The sequence below is a fragment of the Cheilinus undulatus genome, linkage group 12 (genome assembly GCF_018320785.1).
Source record: "Cheilinus undulatus linkage group 12, ASM1832078v1, whole genome shotgun sequence".
Classification (NCBI taxonomy): Eukaryota; Metazoa; Chordata; class Actinopteri; order Labriformes; family Labridae; genus Cheilinus; species Cheilinus undulatus.
In genome coordinates this window covers 19274340-19294844 of record NC_054876.1, presented here as the reverse complement: position 1 = coordinate 19294844, position 20505 = coordinate 19274340, and the positions used below count along the sequence as shown (strand labels likewise).

The 20505-nt window shown below is 40.0% G+C and overlaps 1 protein-coding gene across 1 annotated transcript in view; it reads left to right on the top strand.

Moving 5' to 3' along the window:
- The window catches only part of flrt1a (fibronectin leucine rich transmembrane protein 1a), a 104154-nt gene that overhangs the window by 50780 nt on the left and 32869 nt on the right, over window positions 1-20505 (top strand). The window contains exon 2 of the mRNA XM_041801782.1: window positions 11915-12139. The gene's annotated coding sequence lies outside the window, so the exon portion shown is untranslated. The remainder of the gene's footprint in view (window positions 1-11914; window positions 12140-20505) is intronic.

Sequence of the window (20505 nt, the reverse complement as noted above, 5' to 3'; positions counted from 1 at the left end):
TATAACGCGCCCCATTTAATTGTTGGTAACGGTAACTGCGTTGTGACGATGGAAACAGTAATTAGTTAGATTACCCGTTACTGAAAAAAATAACGCCATTAGTAACACCGTTTATTTTAACCCCATTATTCCCATCACTGCTCAGATCCACTCTGGAGAAATGAATGGGATTTTTGCTTCTTGAACCAGTGCTGAGCCCTAAAAAAAGCCCAAAGAGGGTTGCCTGATGCGGACCATATGCCTGCAGGTTAAGATTTACAGTTTACACTCTATTGTTGAACATGCTACACACACACATAGGCTGAAGTACATGTAAATGCACATGCGCAAACTGGACATGCACTAATGGAGAGATGTCAGAGTGATGGCCTTGCTGCTCTTGCTGTTGCTGTGAGCTGTTGGGGGTTCATTGCCTTCCACAAGGGCACTTTCACACCTCTCCACCTCTCCAGCTACCATGCCAAAGTCTAGATATGGTCTGACCAGGACTTGAACTAGCAACCCTTCAATTTCCAGCCCAAATCCTTCCAAACTGACCTACCCCCCCCCCCCATACCTCTTAGATGTAATAAAATCAAAACAGATAAGTTACAGAAAAATCAGAGCCTGTATCTGCTGTTAACATGTTTATTTCATTCACAAAAATGGGAATTTTAATACTAAATGTAATAGAGATAACTTGGCTTTACAGTTGTCCACAAGTGGACACTTCAAGAACTATTGTTGGGGCCCTCCCCTTACTTTAGTGATGATTTGTAGCTACATATAACAGTAAAAAATCGATGAAAAGATAGATGGAAGTCGTCTCTTTTCAAGTCGAGTATTAACTCCTTTTCTTTCTTCATTGTGTCTGTTGGTTTTTGTCCCCACTTCTCAAATCTCTACTCTGTCCACCAGCTCGTCCACCACTGTATTTGCTTTCTGCTGTTTGGTGTTTAGCGGTGTGTTTGGAGCTGTTATTGCTGAAAGCAGCTGGCTGCTGCAGATGAAAACAACACAGTGAGAGAGGTGAGAATGAACCAGGACAGCGAGGCTGCAGGTGATTTGCTGGATCTTGCTTTTAATCTCAGTGAAGATGATAGGAGCTGCAGATTGTGGTGATAACTCTGCGTGGGTTTATCAGTCCAGGCAGCGACTTTCACACTGTCACACATTGTCATTTGATACTTTGTTAATATAAAGACATCAGCTGTGCAGCACGTCATGTTGGGCTTTGGAGACTCTGATTGGCATTTTCCCAGTGCTCAAACATTTAAGAAATGAAACAATTCATTTAATTATCAAAACAATAACTGAGAGATGACTTAATGAAATAATAATATTACCACCCTAGCCACTCAAGCAGAGCCCGATAGGTTTCCAGCATAAGAAATGTCAAAGTAAATCCATGTATTAGAGGAAACTACTTTTAATCAGGGGCTGAGCAGCTGATCACACTGGCCTGGCTCATTACTGTCTGAGGCAGAGAGCATGAAAAACATGGGTGACAGATTTAGTGGCTTGCATCTCTCCCTGTGGGATGCGTACACAGTTTTTATGGCAAGGGAAACAATTCATCAAAGGGCAATTCATCAGTGGATAACTTTTAATTAATGTTCAAACGTGCAGACCTTTTAAAACGGCATCCTTTGCTCGCCCTCCCCTTCCTCTCACTCCTCTACTTGTTTCCCTCAAACAACGTCAACACCTCCTCTTCCTCCTTGTCCTTAAAGTGCGGCTGGTTTATTTACTCATCGGCTTCCATTTCAACACTATCCCACTCTTTTTTCACAGCTCCTCTCTTCCTCTCAACTCTATATTCCCCCTGTGTTTACATTCGCAGCACTAGTGAGACCTTGCGACTCAACCTTGCCAATATTTATGTTTCGGCGAATGCAACTTTGAATTTTCCTGCATTCTCGTTGATGTAATATCTCATCAAAACCAGCTCGTTTATTTTCCTAAATCCCATTTTTTAATCCTCTGGTCTCTACTGCCCTGAATTAGCAACATCAAGGCCGGGTATTAGGAGAAATGGCTGATCAGAGGACGCAGTGGAAGGAAAAACCGTTTGGAAGGCTCAAAATGGAGCCGGCATGTGGAGGGTTGATGCAGAAAAGTCCACATAAGAGGGAAGAAAAGCAAGCCGGACAGATTGATTCAGAATGAAATTAAAAAGGACGAGGGGGGAGAAGGAGATGAGCAAATTGAGCATTACATACTGCACTACAGTGTCTCTTAATTAAGCGTGTAAAAGCTTTCTTATTAGGACTGATGCAGAGCTCAGTTAACGAGGGGAGAGAGGATGCTCTTTCAGTTGTCATTGAGATGGGCCTCCGAGGGAAAAGTCAAACAGCAAAGCTCCGAATAAGAAAAAAGGGAGGAGAGAATAACTTCGGGGACAAAGGAAAAGAAGAAGAAAGGTCCGTGCTAACTGCTCATGTGGATTTTTTTTCCTCGCTCAGTGTGTTTTGTTCTCAATTATCTGTCATCTTTGTCATCCCAGTGCACGATGCTCCCAACCACGTCCCCCCGTCTCTGAATAGACATTATGTGCAGCAGCATTGAAAGTCTGAGCACATCGCAGGGTATCTGTGTGTGAGAGGAGCATGTATGCGAGAGTAAGAGAGAGAGAGTCAAATCAGTTCAGCTCCAAGTTCTGCACCTTTGCTGTCGATCACTGTGAAAATCACAGCGAGGTTAAAAGTTTGAGACACACGGAAATGATGAAAATCTTTTATTGACACACGCTTGGAGATGATATAAAGATCCAGCAAAGCAACAGAGATATGTAAGACAGCAATGAGTATGAAAAAATGATGATTAGTCAGCCGACGCTTCAAAGCATGACACACAGGGAGCTTCATTAACAGTTTCAGGAAAAATCCTCCATATTTCTTTGTGGAAGGAAGCAGAAAGCATGGAGTGAATTAAAGATCACATATTTAAAAGTTTCAACAGTGGTTGAATTTCTTATAGAACCTGCTTTACTGGTTGAACACAGTTCCTATAAGAAATTCATTCATTTACGGGCAGGAAAGTGTGCACTCTTTTGCAGCACTCTTAAAAAATCTATTCTTTTCACCTTGTGTCACCTTGCATGATGTCACCTGCAGCTGGAGTCTGTCTGCTACAGTATCAGTGGGGTTTACTGTTACTGGGTCTTCATCACTGTTAAAAACACAGTGTTCTTAATAGCTGCACAAAGTTCAGACAGCATTTAAAGAGAAACTAAATATCAAGACTTTATTATTTTTTTAATAAGCCATGTACTTATATGGGAATGTAGAACAAAGCCAATTCCAAAAAAAGTCAGGACGCTGCCTAGAAAAAGTAAAAACAGAAGTCAATTCTGTGATTATAAGTGCTTTGTTTTTTGTGCTTGTTAATCGTGCTACTGTCCATCTTGGCCAGGACACTCTTGTGAAAGGGATTCTTAATTTCAGTGAGGTTTTCCTGGTTAAATGAATTCAAATAAATAAATAAGATTTTAGTCACATGACTCCGGACAACTCCCACAGGGAAAGCAGAAGCATGAACAGATTCCTCAAACTGTGGGGCATTTTTCTTTGTAAACTGTCAGACAGCATCTTAAATCTAATGCCCCCACCATCCCCGCTATAATAAAGGAAATATACAAGCAAGAAACTTGTCCCAACTTTTCTTGTACAGTACTCAGGTTATGCATGTCCATCGACTGTATGGTGTGATCACATAAATGTTGTGTGATGGTTGTGTGTCACAAGCAATGCAGTTGCACAGTATTAGCTGAGTTTCCACCACAACTATTTCAGAGTCCGCTTGGAATGTCACAGTGTACACCCAGCTGAGGTGGTGGTAATGAAAAAAAAACTGTAGTAACATAACTGGGTATAAAAGGACCATTAAGAGAGTGTAACAAAAATATGAAATAATTTCATGAAATGGTCTTAAATGTAAAATTGCAGACTTTTTTTTATCCCACCATCTACAGTTCATAATATCATAAAAGGACTCAGAGAAACTGGCGAAATCTCTGTGGCAAGGAGAAAGGCCAAAGGTCATTATTGGATGCTTGTGGTCTGCTGGCCCTCAGGCAGCACTGCATTACAAACAGGCATGATTCTGTACCGAAATCACTGCATGGGCTCAGAAACACTTCCAGAAATCATTGTCTGTCAACACAGTTGGCTGTACTGTCCACAAATGCAAGTTAAAGCTGTATCATGTAAAGAAGAAGCCATACGTGAACACGGTCTAGAAATACCGCTGCCTTCTCTGGGCCAGAGCTTATCTGAATTGGGCTGAGGCAGAATTGAAAACTGTTCTGTGGTCAGATTCTTTTTGGAAACCCCTGATGTCATGTCCTGCAGACTAAAGAAAGAGGGACCATCCAGCTTGTTGTCAGTACACAGCTCAAAAGCCTGCATCTCTGATGCTATGGGGTTACATTAGTGCCTATGGCATAGACAGCTTACACATCTGGAAAGGCACTAGCGATGATGTACTTGCTTTCCTGCAGTCCAGACTTTTCACCAATAGACATGCACCACAAAACATATGGTGCATCATAAAAAAGCATGGGATGTTGAGCAGCTAGTATTCTACATAAGACAAGAGCAGTTTGTTTTTATGATCTTGGGAAGCCAAAATTGTAATTGTAATTGAAAGTCAATTAATCAGGTAGCACTTATGGTGCTATACATGTAGGCAAGTTTTGTCAAGCAAAAGTTTTCTCAGAAAGAAAAACGAACTATACCATACATTTAGTGAGGATGCCAATAATAGCACATTAGTTTCTGGGAGCTCCAAGCTGCTGAGTCCATGTGCACCGCCATCTTGAAACCACAAACACTGACGGAACATTTTTCTTAAGCTCATATTAAAGATAAATGTGACTGTACATCAACAGTTTTTCATCACTCTTCAGTGACTTCCACATCTCTCAGCTTCTTTATAGATTATGCTTTGCTTCATAATCATGACAGTAATTGGAAATCAGCCCAAGTTTATTCTAAAGTTTAGTTTGTCAGCTGTAATGCTGCAGTTATTTCCAGGTTGCCTGGCCAGATTGGAGCTGCAGCAGTCCAGATGGGAGACAAAGACTGTCTGCACAAGCAACTGTGTCTGAGTCAGCAGATTTTACACACAGCAAACCCACAACAGCAGCTGTAGCATTAGTTGTCTAAAGTCAAACTAAACGCTGGTGTGAGCAGGAGCAACTGTGCAGGTGCCACTGTGATTGACGGCTCTTGTTAGGGGCAGCATTTCTGAGAGGGGGAACAGCAGCTCAGTCTTGTCAAGGTCAATCCGGAGGTGTTTGGCAGGACTCCAATCGGAGATTTCAGAGTGAAAATTGGAGATATGCAGCCTGACCCTTGTGTCAGAGCTGGGAACCAAAGGTCAGAAAAGGGCCGCTGCAATGAGAGGAGGAATTATGGGAGGTGGTGACAGAGCCAAAGAGTTTAGTTTGGCCAAAAATGTGGTTTGGCCTTGTTAGACCTCCTTGGAGAGAAAGCTGGAACCTTTTTTGCTACCTAAAACGTAATGTTTTCTAAAAGCATTGATTAAAAGCAGGACAAGTGGCTTCACATGCAGCAAATCTTCTCAAGCAGCAAATCTTGTTTTTAATTCACTCTCATGAATTGATTGATAGATGTATCAATTCAAGAAGCCTCGTAATTACAAGATGATGTTTTCCACATTAGGAAAGGTTACAGTACAAGATAATGGGGTTGATTTTGAGCCAGATTCCTCCCAACAAATAAGCAGGGGGCCTGAGTTTTCAAGATTATAAAAGTTAATCTTGTCAGATTTTCCTGTAGTGTGGACGGTGTTACATGTGATTCAGCCTACTTAGAAAAATGTCTTGGTAGCTTCAAATTCACACTGCCAAAATTAAGCACATCTTGATGTTTGGGGGAACCCAGAGGATGGACATGAAGCTTGCACTCTTTGGATGAAAGAATAGCCAATTGGTGGACAGCTGATTGAAGAAGGAAGCACAACAAGAGCCCCCAGCTCACACTGTAACCAGTGTACATAGACTATATGGACAAATGTATTTGGCCACACCTGTTAATTATTGTATTCAGGTGTTTCAGTCAGACACGTTGCCACAGCTACACATTTGTGATACAAAACGAGTCTTTCTGAAGAGCTCAGTGACTCCAAGAATGGTACTGTGATGGATGCTACCCTTGCAATTAGAAATTTCATCCCTGCTGGATATTACACGTTCAACTGTTAGTGATATTATTGGAAAGTGGAAGCATTCAGGAACAACAGCAACTCAGCTTTGAAGCAGAGGACTGCGTAAAAGTCTGTATTGTATTGTACTGTACTGAAGGGAATGATTATTTTTATAGGATTTTTTGGATGACAAAGATGATATTTTGCCCTGACCTCAAAGCCATCAAGCACCTTAGGGATGAACTGGAACAGGGACTGTGAGCCAGGCCTCTTGTCCAACATCAGTACCTGAGCTCATAAATGCTCTACAAAATGAATTGGCACAAATTTCTACAGAAATACTCCAAAATCTTGTGGAAAGCCTTCCACCTCGTGGAAAGAGGGTGTAGGCTGTTTGCTGCAAAAGGGGGGAACTCCATATCATAGAACATGTATTTAAATATGTCATTACAGTCCCTTTAGTGTAATGATCAGGTGTCCGAATACTTTTTTCCATATAGTGTATATGCTGATGCTATTTCTCCATAGTTTTACTCTATCCAAAATGTTCAACCAGTCTCCCAGCCTGTCCTCCATGATTTTCCTGTTGACCACTGGAGATATTGTAAGATTTCCATTTTTTAGTCAGGACTTTTGTTGTTTATGAATGGAAGTTTTGAGTATTTTGGTCATATTGTTGTTCTTGACACATTTTAAGAACATTATTGTTGAGTCCCTCACATTTTCAACATCCGTTATGACTGGTTAGTATGTGCCATCCTGTGACCACCTTTATTTACTGTGATATGAAACTATTGCTCACATTGTTTGCTTTGAGCTGTCACACTTGTGAAGGGTCTACATTTTCAACAGCATGTCAAAAGTGAAGTACCAGGCTCTTGCATTGCTCCTGCGTCGTTGTGATTTGACTCAGTGAGCAACAATGATTGTTTAATCATAGCCCATTCATAACTGATGGTACACGTGAATTAAATCATATCCAAGGCAGGCTTTCTGCACAGCACAGAGATCCTTCACACCTGTTGTTTTTTTCAAGTTCCAGTTTAGTGTTACAGGTTTAGCTTTTTCATCCCCAGTTTTTATCTATCCGTCCATCCATTTTCTACACCGCTTATCCCGTTCAGGGTCACGGGGGGAGTGGGCTGGAGTCTATCCCAGCTGTCATTGGGCGAGAGATGGGGTACACCCTGGACTGGTCGCCAGCCAGTCACAGGGCTGACATACAGAGATGGACAACCAGGCACACTCACACTCACACCTACGGCCAATTCTAGAGTCACCAGTTAACCTATTGAGCACGTTTTTGTTGGTGGGAGGAAGCCAGGGTACCCAGAGAGAACTCACGCATGCATGGGGAGAACATGCAAACTCTGCACAGAAAGGCCCTGACTGGGAAGCGAACCAGGGACATTCTTGCTGTGAGGCAACAGCGCTAAACCTCTGCGCTGCCGTGCAGCCCCAGTTTTTATCTACATCAGAGGTTTTCAGAGTCTGAATCGTACCTCCCAAAGGGGGGAAGGAAACTTGAAAGGAGGTGTGCAGATGAAAAAAAAAAATTCAGCACGAGGTGAAAGCTGCAGAATTGAAGTTTGACCTTTTGATTGGTGAATAAACCAGCAGTTGGAGAGCAGCAGAGGCAGTGGTAGGGCTGAAAGAGGCAATTGAGATACAAAACATGATTTTCATGCATGTAGTGTCAAAATTTTCACTTGTTCTGAGTCATAGTCTGTCAAATCTGAACACACCAGCAGGATTCACGTTTTAAGATTCAGTGTGGCTTGCACTCACTGAAGATATTTGTATTTATGATGCACATCTCAAAAGGCTGCTGGTAAATATGCAAAGAAGTCATGGTATTATAAATTTATAACTTAAGTTGTCCCTTAGGATCATTTGGATTTTAAGTTTGCTTTGGTATAAATATTGATTTTAATGGGAAATAAATTATAAAAAGGCATGAAAATCATCCTCAAATAGATGTTTTATTTTTTTCACAACTTGCAAAGAATTAGAAGAGAGGTGAAAATCACAGGACAGTTCACTATAAACAACGATATGAAACAATATGATATGATACAGGACAATCATTTAAAAAGACCCATACAATATGATACAAAATGATCCAAAATACAACATGATATAATACCAGATGATACCATACGACAGGAAACAAAAAATAAAAGGTAGAAAACAATAGGATATTGGACAAAATGTTCTGATGAGATTCAAGATGATATGATGATGTGTTATGATCCACAACATTTGTGCCGATCTGAACTCTGTTGGACCACTCAGAAAAGATGTTTTCGCTCTTCTCCCGGTCTGCTTCGGCATGAGTTTGCCATCGTTATGGATGGGGTTTGTCGGTTTATCCAAAGGCTGCTGCTGCAGTAGCTGTTAGCTCCTATGTAGCTGTAAGAAAGCGGCAGTTTAATTCTCACTGGACCACATTTACTTTAAAAACAAAAGCAAAGAGTCACAGCGAAAGCTTGTCTTTGCAGAGAAGAGGTTTTTGCACGTCTCCCTGCACGGCCTTGGTATCAGTTTTATTTACCAAGAAGCTCCGCTATTAGAAATCTATGGCCGCAGTGGCCTGTCAGCTCAAGAGAAGCGCATGCGTGCAAGTCGTTTTGTCTTGTCACTAGTGTTGCAATACTTGAGAACGGTCTTTGTCTTGAGACCTGTCTCAAAACTACATTTTGAATGTCTTGGTCTTGTCTCAGACTCAAGAGCATTTTTACTTGGTCTTATGAAAAATCCTGCCTGTCCCTCACAATTTCTATGGGAGCTTTCCCAAATGAATGTGAAATATATTCATGCAATGAATATGAAACAGACTACCAGACGTGTCAGGTCGACTTTATGACACAGTGCCATAGCAGTCATTTCAATGCAGTGTAATACAGTACAATCTGAGATGATCTGATGCAAAACAAAATATAATAAGATACCAAACAATACAATATAACTGTATAGTATACAAAACAAAATAATAGGACATTATACCATACAGTATGATGTGATACAGTAAGACGTGATATGAAAGGATGCATAACTCCAATAATATCAAAACCAACACTATTATGATTATTGATTTATTTCAAATCAATCAATGACATATTATTGTTTTATGATATCTGATATCTATATGTCGTTTAAAGGTATAGTGCAGAACTAATGTGATTTTTTGCTACATTTGGGTGTCAGTTTATGTATGCTTATCAAGCTTAATATTTCAGCCTATTTCCCCTGCTGTCAGACATTATCCCTCTGCTTCTTTTATTCTGGTGTCATCTCCTTCCTTGGCCAATTAACTTCTGTCAGCGTTACCCTCATTCATGTCATAAATGCCACTGCTGAGTCGTGAAAAAGTGATGATCGATAATCGTATCACAAGTCAGGACAAGGACAGTGATGCTTTATTGATGTTCTGTTTCACCCCGGATCATCAGGTTAGAGATTTTTTTGGTATCAACATAAAACAGTGATAGCTCATGTACATTTTTTAAATACTTCAAATAGAAGCTGATGAATCTGAAAAATGTGCCCTGATGCTAATGATGCAGTTGTTTCAAAACCACTTGATCCTCTAGACCAGGGATGTCAGACTCACTCACAGCAGGGGCTGAATTGTGAATTTAGGTCTAACCTGAGGGCCTAACTGGGACAAAATGCCCCATAAACTGTCAACTTCATCTTTACAAGTAAGGAATGATAAGGAAAAATGTAACATTGATGATAAATTATCTTGTGATTTAAAAAAGTCAAAAGTTAAAATGCTGATTTTTAACAGTTAAAGTACTAAATAAAATTCAAAATCATGAGTTTAAAGATCAAAATATAAGACAAAATTTAAAAGGATATTTTTTAAATGTAAAAGTAGCTGATAAAAAATATTAAAATTTTGAATGGAAAAGGTCAGTATTTGGGATTAAAAATTATATTTAGGAGTTGAAAAGGCCAACAGGTGAGAAAAAAAAATCTAAATCAAGAGTGTAGAAGGTGAAAATATGAGGCAACATTAAAAATTATATGTTTTTAATGTCAAAATATGAGAAAAAATAAAAATACTGAGTTATAAAGGACTAAAGATAAGGAAAAAAATAAGATTTTGAATAAAAAAGGTTTATACTTGGGATTAAAATTCAAAATAAGGAGTTGGAAATGTCCAAATGTAACATAAAATTCAATTTCATTGGTTTAAAATGTCAAAATATGACTTAAAAATTAAAATCTTGAATCTAAATGGTCAGAATATGAGATAAAAGTCAAAATCATGATTTCAAAAGGTCAATATATATATAAAAAAACAAACCAAAACTTTGTCAGAATTGTGAGATTCAAATTAGAAAATATGAAATGAAAATACAAATTTCTTTTCCCAGGGTCTTGACTTTTTTGTCAAATTACTTTAACTCTTTCTAATTCTTATGACTTAACAAGGTTATCTTAAATCATCAAGGTTATGTTTACTTTTTTATTCTTGAGGAAATCTGCAGACCTCATACTGATGGGCCAGTTATAACAGAAATATGAGATCATCCTGGGGGCCGGATTTAACTGTTCCACAGGCTGGATTTGGCCCCCAGGCCTTGAGTTTGACACCTGTGCTCTACACAAAGGAGTTTTTGCAGACATCTTGTTAGGATGCCTGAGCTGATAAGAAGCATATTTGGAGCCAAGGTTGCAGAAAAATACAAAAATAGGAAAAGAAAAACCAGACACAAGAGCTCCTTGTAAGTCTGATTGTTCTGTGAAAACATTTTTTGCAGAGCAGAGGGGAGGCAGCATGTTGAAGAATTGAAGAGGAATAACTGTTAAAGGAGCAACGCTGTGCTGTAGTTTTAGCTGTCTGATCAGATGAGGTTTGGTTTCATGACAAGAGGAGTAAGCTGAAGTGACTCAAAGGAAGATGGCGTGCTGTCTCGTGTCACAGAGCGGGCGGTGTTAGCAGAGAGAGAGAGAGAGAGAGAGAGAGAGAGAGAGAAAGAGAGAGAGAGAGAGACCCCATCAGCTTCCATGTGAAGTCAGAGACAGTGAGATCAGGGTGGAGGCGGCTGCTGGCAGAGTTTCAGGGCCTCGTCTGGGAAAAACAAGAGAGATGGGTGGTGGTGGTTGGTAGTTGGAAGCTTTGGATGTCATTAAGCATTTTCTTTTTTGAGTTGGTGACAAATTCAGTGAGGAGGATGTGTGTGGGAGCCGGAGGAGAGAGGAAGACTGTAGTTTTGTGAGTTAAACTTGAGAGGATTTGCTGGAAAGACTTTATATCAGCATATTATAGCCTAGATTTATGCTACTCTTAACATTTGTGTGAACTTTGTTTAATTTAACACCCTTATGACTGTCATAAGGATGCAATCACCAACTTAGCAAGGAAAGTACAGTGTAAAATTTGATGTAAAATTCAAGGGGAAGTAATGGCTTTTTAAAGTTTGCTGATCCTTTATTTTTATAATTGATATTAAAACATTTAAACATTTTTGATTAAACTGAGTCTTAGTTATTGCAATTGCACATCTGATTAAATGGAATAACTGCAATAAAAGCTTGGTAAATGAAGTCTAAACCACTCAATCCTCAGAGTAAGACTAGATTAAGAAAAGTAATAAACATAGAAGCTGGAGTACATAATGGCATATGGTGACAACAGACAGAGTCAGAAGTAATGCCATTACAGTTTCATCAGAAAAAAGTGACATTTTGATTGGCACTCATGGTTGAATTTGATCCCACATGATCTTTCTGTCACTCTCTTTCTCCACAGAGAGAAGATCTGAAGTCAGCGGTGATGACTAAAGGACTTCAAAGCTGAACATAAAACTGCAGAAGAAAGAGCCATTCCTGTAAGAAGAGAGAGCATCGACTTCTGTGTCCACTTCCCAGAGTTTATGGACTACATGTGAAAGGATACAGTCTGCACTCTTTGAAGGATTCACATTGAGCAAATGGTGCTGCAGCACCTTCATCCCTGGCAGCCCCACTTCAAAAAGTAAGTACATTTTCTTTAAAAATTCTATGAGTAGTTCATGCCTCTGAAGTATCTCAGCAGCAGTTTTGTTCCTTATCAACCTACAGCTTACCAAAAGTGTTTTTTCTGTATTCTCTCTTCTGTAATTGAACTGTATATCTCCTTATGTTATCCTAACCCTACAGCACTGTTTACGAGTCATTTGAGGCAAAGTGCCTAGCATCTGTTTCTCTGACAAAAAAAATACCTGAACACCTTTAACAAGCCCACGTAGTCGATTAACAACATTTAACAATGTTCTGGAGATATTAAGAGACTCCTAAAATACCCATCTGTCTGACTGGATATGATAATATTGAATCATTGGTACCATAAAAAAAGGCATCGCTGATTTTTCACCTGTTTAAAAATGATGTCTCTTTTTTAATCCAATCTTAATACATGACGAGGAATGATTTATCTCCTTAATACGCTTTGACCAGAATTCAAAATCTATAACTTAAATGCAAAGGGACATTTTTACTCTGACTTTACCTAGAATTTGTGAATCTCCTGGGTGAGGTCAGGGTGAGGTTATGTAAGAATGCTGCAGGAATATTTAGGAAAGTCCACATAAAGGGGGAGAGGGTGGTGCTATTTAACTCCTGTAACCAGTGTCTAATTTTCCCTGCCTGCATCTCAGTTCTCTTTAATTCTGTGTCTTTGTTCATTGCTTCTCAGTTGAATCAGAAGTAATTCCTAACCCGCCAGTTTAGGGATTAACTCAAGCTTTTATTGATGAACAGAGGAGAGGATCAAGAGAGGAGGAAGATCTGAGGAGCTATAACTGAGAATTAGAAATGTAACAGTATTTTAAATTTTGGGGTGACAGAAGTGTCTCAGTACTGTCGTGGATATGGCATGGTTTCAAATGATAGGTCTGCAGGTCAAAAAGAAGAGTTACTTTAGCGGAGCAGAGTGAAGGGGAATGGGAACTACAGTTACTTTTGGCTCTATTTGCGCTCCACTCACTGGCCTGATCTAACAGCGATAAAATGGTGGATGCTACAAGTGGCGAGGGAGAACTGAGTGACAACGTTTTTGATCAGTCGTGTGGAAGTGTTTTGATTTCCTTGTGTCAAGACATGAGAAAGGAGAAAAGGTGATGGACTAACAAAAACGATTTGCAGACACTGCCCGACTGTGGTGGTACACTGGATGGGGAATACGAGTAGCATATCGAGCCACTTGGCAAATCAAAACCCCAAAATGATTCACAATAATGTAAGGAGCAGAATCCAGCCAGGCCAAAAGACTCTTAAGGAAGCTTCCCCACAACAGCAGGAGGGCTCAACAGATCACAACCAGGCGTAAACCACTCATAGCGAAGGAGTAAACTCCATAGACACACGTCAGTACACGACTTTTGTTGTTTTTCAAAAGAAAACAACTAAATGCTGTTCTTTGTTCTTCTTTTAATGAAGAAATGCCATCAAGTTCTGATATAACTGACACTTTAGCAGCTTCCACGTTAATGTCTTCCGCCATTATTGCACCAGCCTCTTGTTGCTGCTTGGTTACGTTGCGACTCCGCTGCGCCCGAATGTACTGCCCCTCGTCGCTGCTTGGTCCTGTCACTTTTCAGATGGGAGCTTTGCAAGATGGATTCACCATTGAGAAACACGGAAATGGGCGTATCCTTTCCAAGGTTAGGGTCACTGGAAAGAATCCTTTTTCAGAGCCTGCAACACTGCAACCACTTGGGTTGTCAACTCAGATGCTAACTTTAACAAGCTGCAATGTCCTGCATTCAGTCATGAATTAAAGAGTTTCAAATATCCATTGTATGAATATATTTTACATTCATCTGGGAAAGCTCCCATAGGAAATGTTTGAGAAGGGCAGGACTTTCCAAAAAATTATCTGAAGGGGATTGGAGGAATGTCACATTTATGATGGGCCAACCGGAGCGACAAGACAAAATTTGGTTTTATGCATGAACTACTCTTGCACTGACAGGCTCAAGAGAACCATAGATTTTTAATGGCGGAGCCTCACCGTGAACAAAATTGATGCCAAGGCCAGTCAGTAGATGCGCAAGAACGTCGTCTCTGCCAAGACAAGTTTTCGGTGTGGCTCTTTGCTCTTGTTTTGAAAAGAAATGTGTGATTTAACTGCCACTTTCCTACAGCTACATCCAAGCCAACAGCTACTTTGGCAGCAGCCAAAGGTGGATACACCGACAAACCCCCACCAAAACAATTGCAAACCTACGCCAAAGCAGACTGGGAAAAGAGCGAAAACATCTTTTCCACCATGAAAGGCTTTCAGTAACGGCGTTTCCATTACTGTTTCCATTAGAAATATGCAAAATCTAAATAGTGCAATAAAAAACTGGTAATGGAAACACCTGAATTTCGAAAACCTCTCAAATATCGCTAAAAAGTTTTTACACTCTCATGAGGAGGTTTTTTGGACGTTTCAATATAGAAATATATCACAACAGTGCAACGGAAACACTTTTTCTGCATTTACAGGTTGTAACGCGCAGCGTCAAGTGACCAGTCACTCCGAGACAACATGGCGTGGTACGTGTGGACAGAAGAGGAGACGAGACTTTTCTTGACATCATACTTATACCCTTATACGTGGCTTTTGCCATACATACAGGCTCTGCCTCTGAACTATCATCCATTGTCTCTGTCTTTTGTTCAAAAATTGTCAAGGCAACCGCTGTAGATGTAATCATAACCATACTGTCACACAACAGGTTTTAAATGTCCAGCTTCCTCTGCAGCAGAGTCTCGCAAGATGAGATTTTACGAGAATTGTGAGGCTCATGCCTACAACTCCCTTCAGTGGAAACACATTCAAAGTGCAATTTTACTTAGTTGAAATTTAAGACATATCGCTTTCATTTTGCAAAAAACTGCAATGGAAATGCAGCTAATGTTGCTCTCTGCCGTGTGTTGATAAAGAAATGTTCCGTTCTGGCAAAACTGCCTCTGGCTACATCTGAGCCACTCACACAACAACTGACCCTTTTCCCTGCAACTATCACATACTCATGCAGAAGCAGGTTGGCAGCAGAGTGTAGACATCTCTCCCATCATGTAGAGCTTTTACAGTTGTTTTATTTCTTATTCCATACAGAAACGTGGTTTAGTTCTAGTTAAACTGTGCTAAAGCTGTGTCTGGGTTAATCACCACATTGAAGGCAGCCATTGCAAAAAGCACAAATAAACCCTGCCCACAGATGCTGCCTCATTCTCTGGAGTCTGGCAAATCTCTGGAGTCTGGCAAATCCATCTTGAAAAGTTTTTTAAGGTTATTGGTTTATTTAACATAAAACTGAAATATAAAAGATTTAGATTTGTAGTGCAGAAGGCACACAACAGTTTTTTAGCATTGAAGTTTATGGTCATCTTTCCCCTTCAGCATGAATGATGACATGATGTTTAGTGGGCCTGCAGCCTGGATGCTGCAGTAAAAGGGACTTAAATTCATTTTTAAAACATTAGCAGAGTTAAATAACAGATTTAAATCGCAGTGCTTTGAACAGATAACATCTGTTTTTAACTTGAGTAAATGTATTTAGTGATTTTCCACCTCTGACTACATCTAAGTGCTTACAGTATTCTTACAGATATATGCGATTTGAGACATTTAAAAAACACTCAAATAAAATCTTAAAGTTGATTGATGATCAGCTGATGCTGTCATTGCAAATCAAGGAGAGGTCACTCATGCTCTTAAACATATTTCCCCCTTCCTCTCTCCTTCACTTTGTTCCCACATGTCCCTAAAGAGGGACTAAGACTCCAGGGAAAGACTCACGTGAAAGATGCATGGATGCAATTTAATGGAGCTGAGATACAGCCAGCATAGCATGTGAATGGTGCAATCTCCTTGCATGTAATGAAACTGCATCTTTATGTCTCCTGCCCACCAGTTTGTTCTTCAGGATGTGTGAAATTGTTTGATCAAATTAAGCATTGGTGTTTGCTAAAAGAGATTGTGAATGTGTGAAATTTAAACACAGTCATGACCTTTAATTTGTCATAAAGCATGTAAATGTTTTCCTCCAGATTGCTTGAGGAGTCTTTGGGGTTGTGGGAATATCTTCATACAATGCTAAGTGGGGCTGTAACAGATTTTGTATTCATCCTGAACCACCAGTCACACTATGAATATGTCTGAATGGAGAAATAAGGCGAACACACACTGCTTTCACACAGTGTTACCAACCCAGTTTATGTGGCGGTAATACAACATACAACAAAACACAAGAGGAGGAGAAGTTACATGCAGTAAGAACTAGCTAGAGGGCACTTTGAAACTGAGACTTCATGTGATGTTTTTGAAGGTTTAAGCCATTATGGATGCTTTACATTTTAAAGCTGGAAGTAGAAGAACCTGATTTCAATGGTGTATTTAAAGTATTCAAACCTTGTTCAAAAGTCCCTTCCTGTGTGTTTTAAACCAGTCTGCAGTCTGTTACTGGCTCCCATAAGCTATTTTAGCTCAAATGATCCCTACACCTGTTGTTCTTTAACAACTATGTAACAGCACACTTGATGAATCATAAATGATACATTGCTCCAGGATGCATATATTTATTTATCTTTTTTCATTGTGTTTATTTAAGAATTTCAATTCAGGAGATGTTTACCATTTTGTTTCATCCTTTTTTAATTGAATGTCAATACACTACAGATAGTATCGGCTATCACAGGTGCTTTAAAACAACACTGGATAGACCAACTCTAACCGTCACTACTGATAGTACAAAATACATGTACAAAAGTATTTAGTACACCAACAACAATATAATGATATTGTATTCAGATAAATGGACTTTGTTATGGAGTTGGACCCCCTTTGCAGCTATTAGAGCTTCCACTCTTCTTGAAAGGCTTTCCACAAGATTTTCCACAAGATCCCCACTCCAGTCATTCTGTAGAGTCAAGTTCTTCCACACTGAACTCATTAAATCATGTTTTTGTAATCCTTGCTTTGTGCACTAAGACACAGTCATGCTGGAATAGAAAACAGCCTCCCCCAAACTGTTGCCACAAAGATAGAAGCATAGCATTATCCAGGATGTCTTTGTATGCTGAAGCATTAAAGGTCACATATTTTACCCTTTGAAGACTAGTTTGTATTGTTCTCAGAGGTCCCCAAAACATGCCTGTGAAGTCTGAAAAACACTCCAGTATTAGAATTTTGTATGTTTAAATAAACTCTGTTTCAGCCCTGCACAGAACATTTCTGTGTCTGTGGCTTTAAATGTTACTGACCCCTGTCTCCGCCCCTCTCAGGAAATGGATATGGCTCTCCTGATCCTCCTCTCAGCTGGCAGCTGAGGTGGAACTTTCTTCCAAGCAGGGAGGGCCAACTGAACCTGGGGGCGGTGCTAACTGCCCACATGACATCATAAGGGGAAAATCTGAGAACGGCCTGTTTCAGCACATTTTCTGAAAGATGGAGAAAGGGGGAGGGGTTGTTCTGATTCTCAGGGGGATTGTGGACAGACCATATTTTTGTTAGAAAAGCCTGAAAATGTGATTTTTGCACATTATGTCCCCTTTAAGATTGCCCTTCACTGGAGATAAACCCTGAAAACAGCCACACACCATTATCCCTTCTCCACCAAACTTCACAGTTGTTACAATGCAGCCAGACAGGTAATGTTCTCCCAGAATCCATCAAACCCAGACTCACCCATATGACTGACATTTGTCACTCCACAGAAAACATTTCCACTTCTCTATAGTCCGGTGCCAGTGTGCTCTACACCACCCCATCTGATGCTTAGCATTAGACTTGGTCATGTAAGGCTTGCATGCAGCTGCTCTGCCATGGAAACCCATTTTTGAAGCTCCTCACAGTTTCTGTGCTTACATTAATGAAAGTGAAAGTTCAGAGCTCTTCAGCTATGGAATCAGCTGCAGTTGTTGACCCTGCTCTGTGATTTACGGTCTTCCGCTTTATGGCTGAGTTGCTGTTGTTCCTAAACACTTCCACTTTCTAAAAATACCACATACAGTTGACTGTGGAATGTCCAGCAGACAATGTGTTATTAGAAAGGTGGCAGTCATCCCAGTAGTACGCTTAAAGTGACTGAGCTCTTCAGAACAACTTATTTTGCATCACAAATGGCTAGGTGTTTGATTTTTATACACCTGTGGAAACGGGTCTGATTGAAACACATGAATAAAAAATTAGCAATTGTGGCCAAATACTTTTGTCCATGTAGTTCGATAAGAAAAAACAAAAAATAAGCATCAGGGACATCTTCAAAGATTAGTATTTAAGAATAACAGTCTTTTATTAAAGGCACAAATGAAAAACAATTTCCTCTTGGAAGAGTGAGAATTGTCCTTGCCCTCTGTAACTTTCGTTAAGCATTTATAAAATAATATTCTCTTAGTTTCAGCTTAAATTGTGAGTTTTTGAGCCCTTGAACCCAAAGCAAAAGGAAATAAAGCGGAGCAGCACCTCGACTGTACCTCTGTCTAAAATGGTGTCAGTAATTAAATTAGAGATAAATAGAGCCATTAAACAAACTAACACTTATCACTGGCTAAACAGTGAGCAATAAAGCTCCATTATCCCGCTCATTTTCACTGTTTGGGCAGGAGGCCAAACAAAGCAATCAGCAAAGGTTGCTCTAAAAGCTGACACACATTAATGAAACATACAAACTCTCTGCTATTGGTCAGTGTTTTAAGGTAGACTCTATCTCATGGTAATGTGTCTTCATCAAGCACTGCTGGACTGATTCTCCATTATAGTCTGTGGTTTTTTGGGTGAAGACTTTAAATTAAAAATACACTAAAGGGTGGATAGTTGACCCCAGATTAAGTCCAATTAAGTCCAGAGTAAAACTACTATTTTGAGTGAAAAAACAGATATTTGTTTATGTAAGAAATGTTGTATTTAACATGAGAATTATGATATTATTGTGCATTATAAACACATGCCCTCTTCTGGAGGGATATACCTCTCTTTTAGGACAATTCTTCATGTCTTCCCATTCCTTGAAGGCTGAGATTGGAAAGGATGTGTGGGATTATGTAAACCCTTGTTTCTCTAAATTAAGCTCAGCCATATTTCTGGGCTCTGTGGAGCCTTGCACAGGCACTCTATCTTCAGTACAAAGCAGTGGCTGTGTTTTGGATTTGGAGACAGAGATATATGAGCAAGGTCTTGCACAAAACTGTTAATAATTTCATTGCCCTGAAAAGAGGCCATCAATGCAGTTGTTTTCAGAATAAACCTCCAAAACTGACAGCTGCTTCTGATCTTAAAGTATGAAAAAAAAAGATCCCTCAAGTCCTTTAGTCTAGCTTTAATACGTCTGAGCCTTGACATGGTGAATGCTACCCAGTGCATGATGCTGGGAGAATGGCCTGAAGGCCTCCAGGTCTTGTTTGATTTAAAAAGATGAAAGAAGACATCTATTTTCTTGAGGGTTTTTTTTTTTTGGCCTTATGGATTTATTTGATAGGACAGCTGAAAAGACACATGTAAGGAGGAGAGAGTGGGCGCCAACTAATCAAATACCTGGAGTTCAACCAGCGCTCAGTGCAGCAAGGACTTTGCTCCACTTACCGAGCTGAACCAAGGCCTTAAAAATAGCAACATAATTCACGATAATAGTTATTAGTTTTGATAAGAACTGGACAATTTCATATAATTTTGCCATCCATTAGCTGCTGGCATTTGCCCTTGCCAGCTTTGACTGGCTGTGGAGGAGGGTTCTTGTCAGGTTGCTGAGTAGGCAAGCGAGGGTCTGGAGGAAGAATGGAAGAGTGAGCTTCAGTCATTTCTCAACATTTGTTTCAGTTATATCATGTAGTTTACCTCAGCACCAGCCTTTCAGACCAAAATGTAACTCCCTTAGTGCACAAGTTCTCCTTCTCACCTGCCCTCCCCTCCTGGTGAAACTGGGACTGATGTTCAGTCAGATAGTCACCCTAAAGTTGATTCACTTCTCTCTTTGAAGTATTTTAGCTAATTCTTTTCTTTGCTTCGGAAAGTCTGTTGGTTCTTAAAACTCTGGCATTTTTCTTCACATACAGCATCACTGAGTTGGCCAACCGTTGGTGGGTGTCTCCATACCACGGTATCGATTTAGTGATATTCACAAAGCACTCATTTGGTATTGAGTCCTTCAAAAAAGTATTAATATTATCAAAACATCCAAAAACCTCCTCTTCCACTTGTTCCACCGAGAGTCAGCTGTTGCACTGCTTTCCGTGTCATGTAACTGTTGCGACCATGCAGATGTAGCAAACAGGCACATACAGACTCTCAGCAGCAGTAGCGCCAAGCACGAGCATAGATGCTGTAAGTCCTTATTTCTGTATCAAACCAGAGAGAATGGCAGAAATAATCTTGTG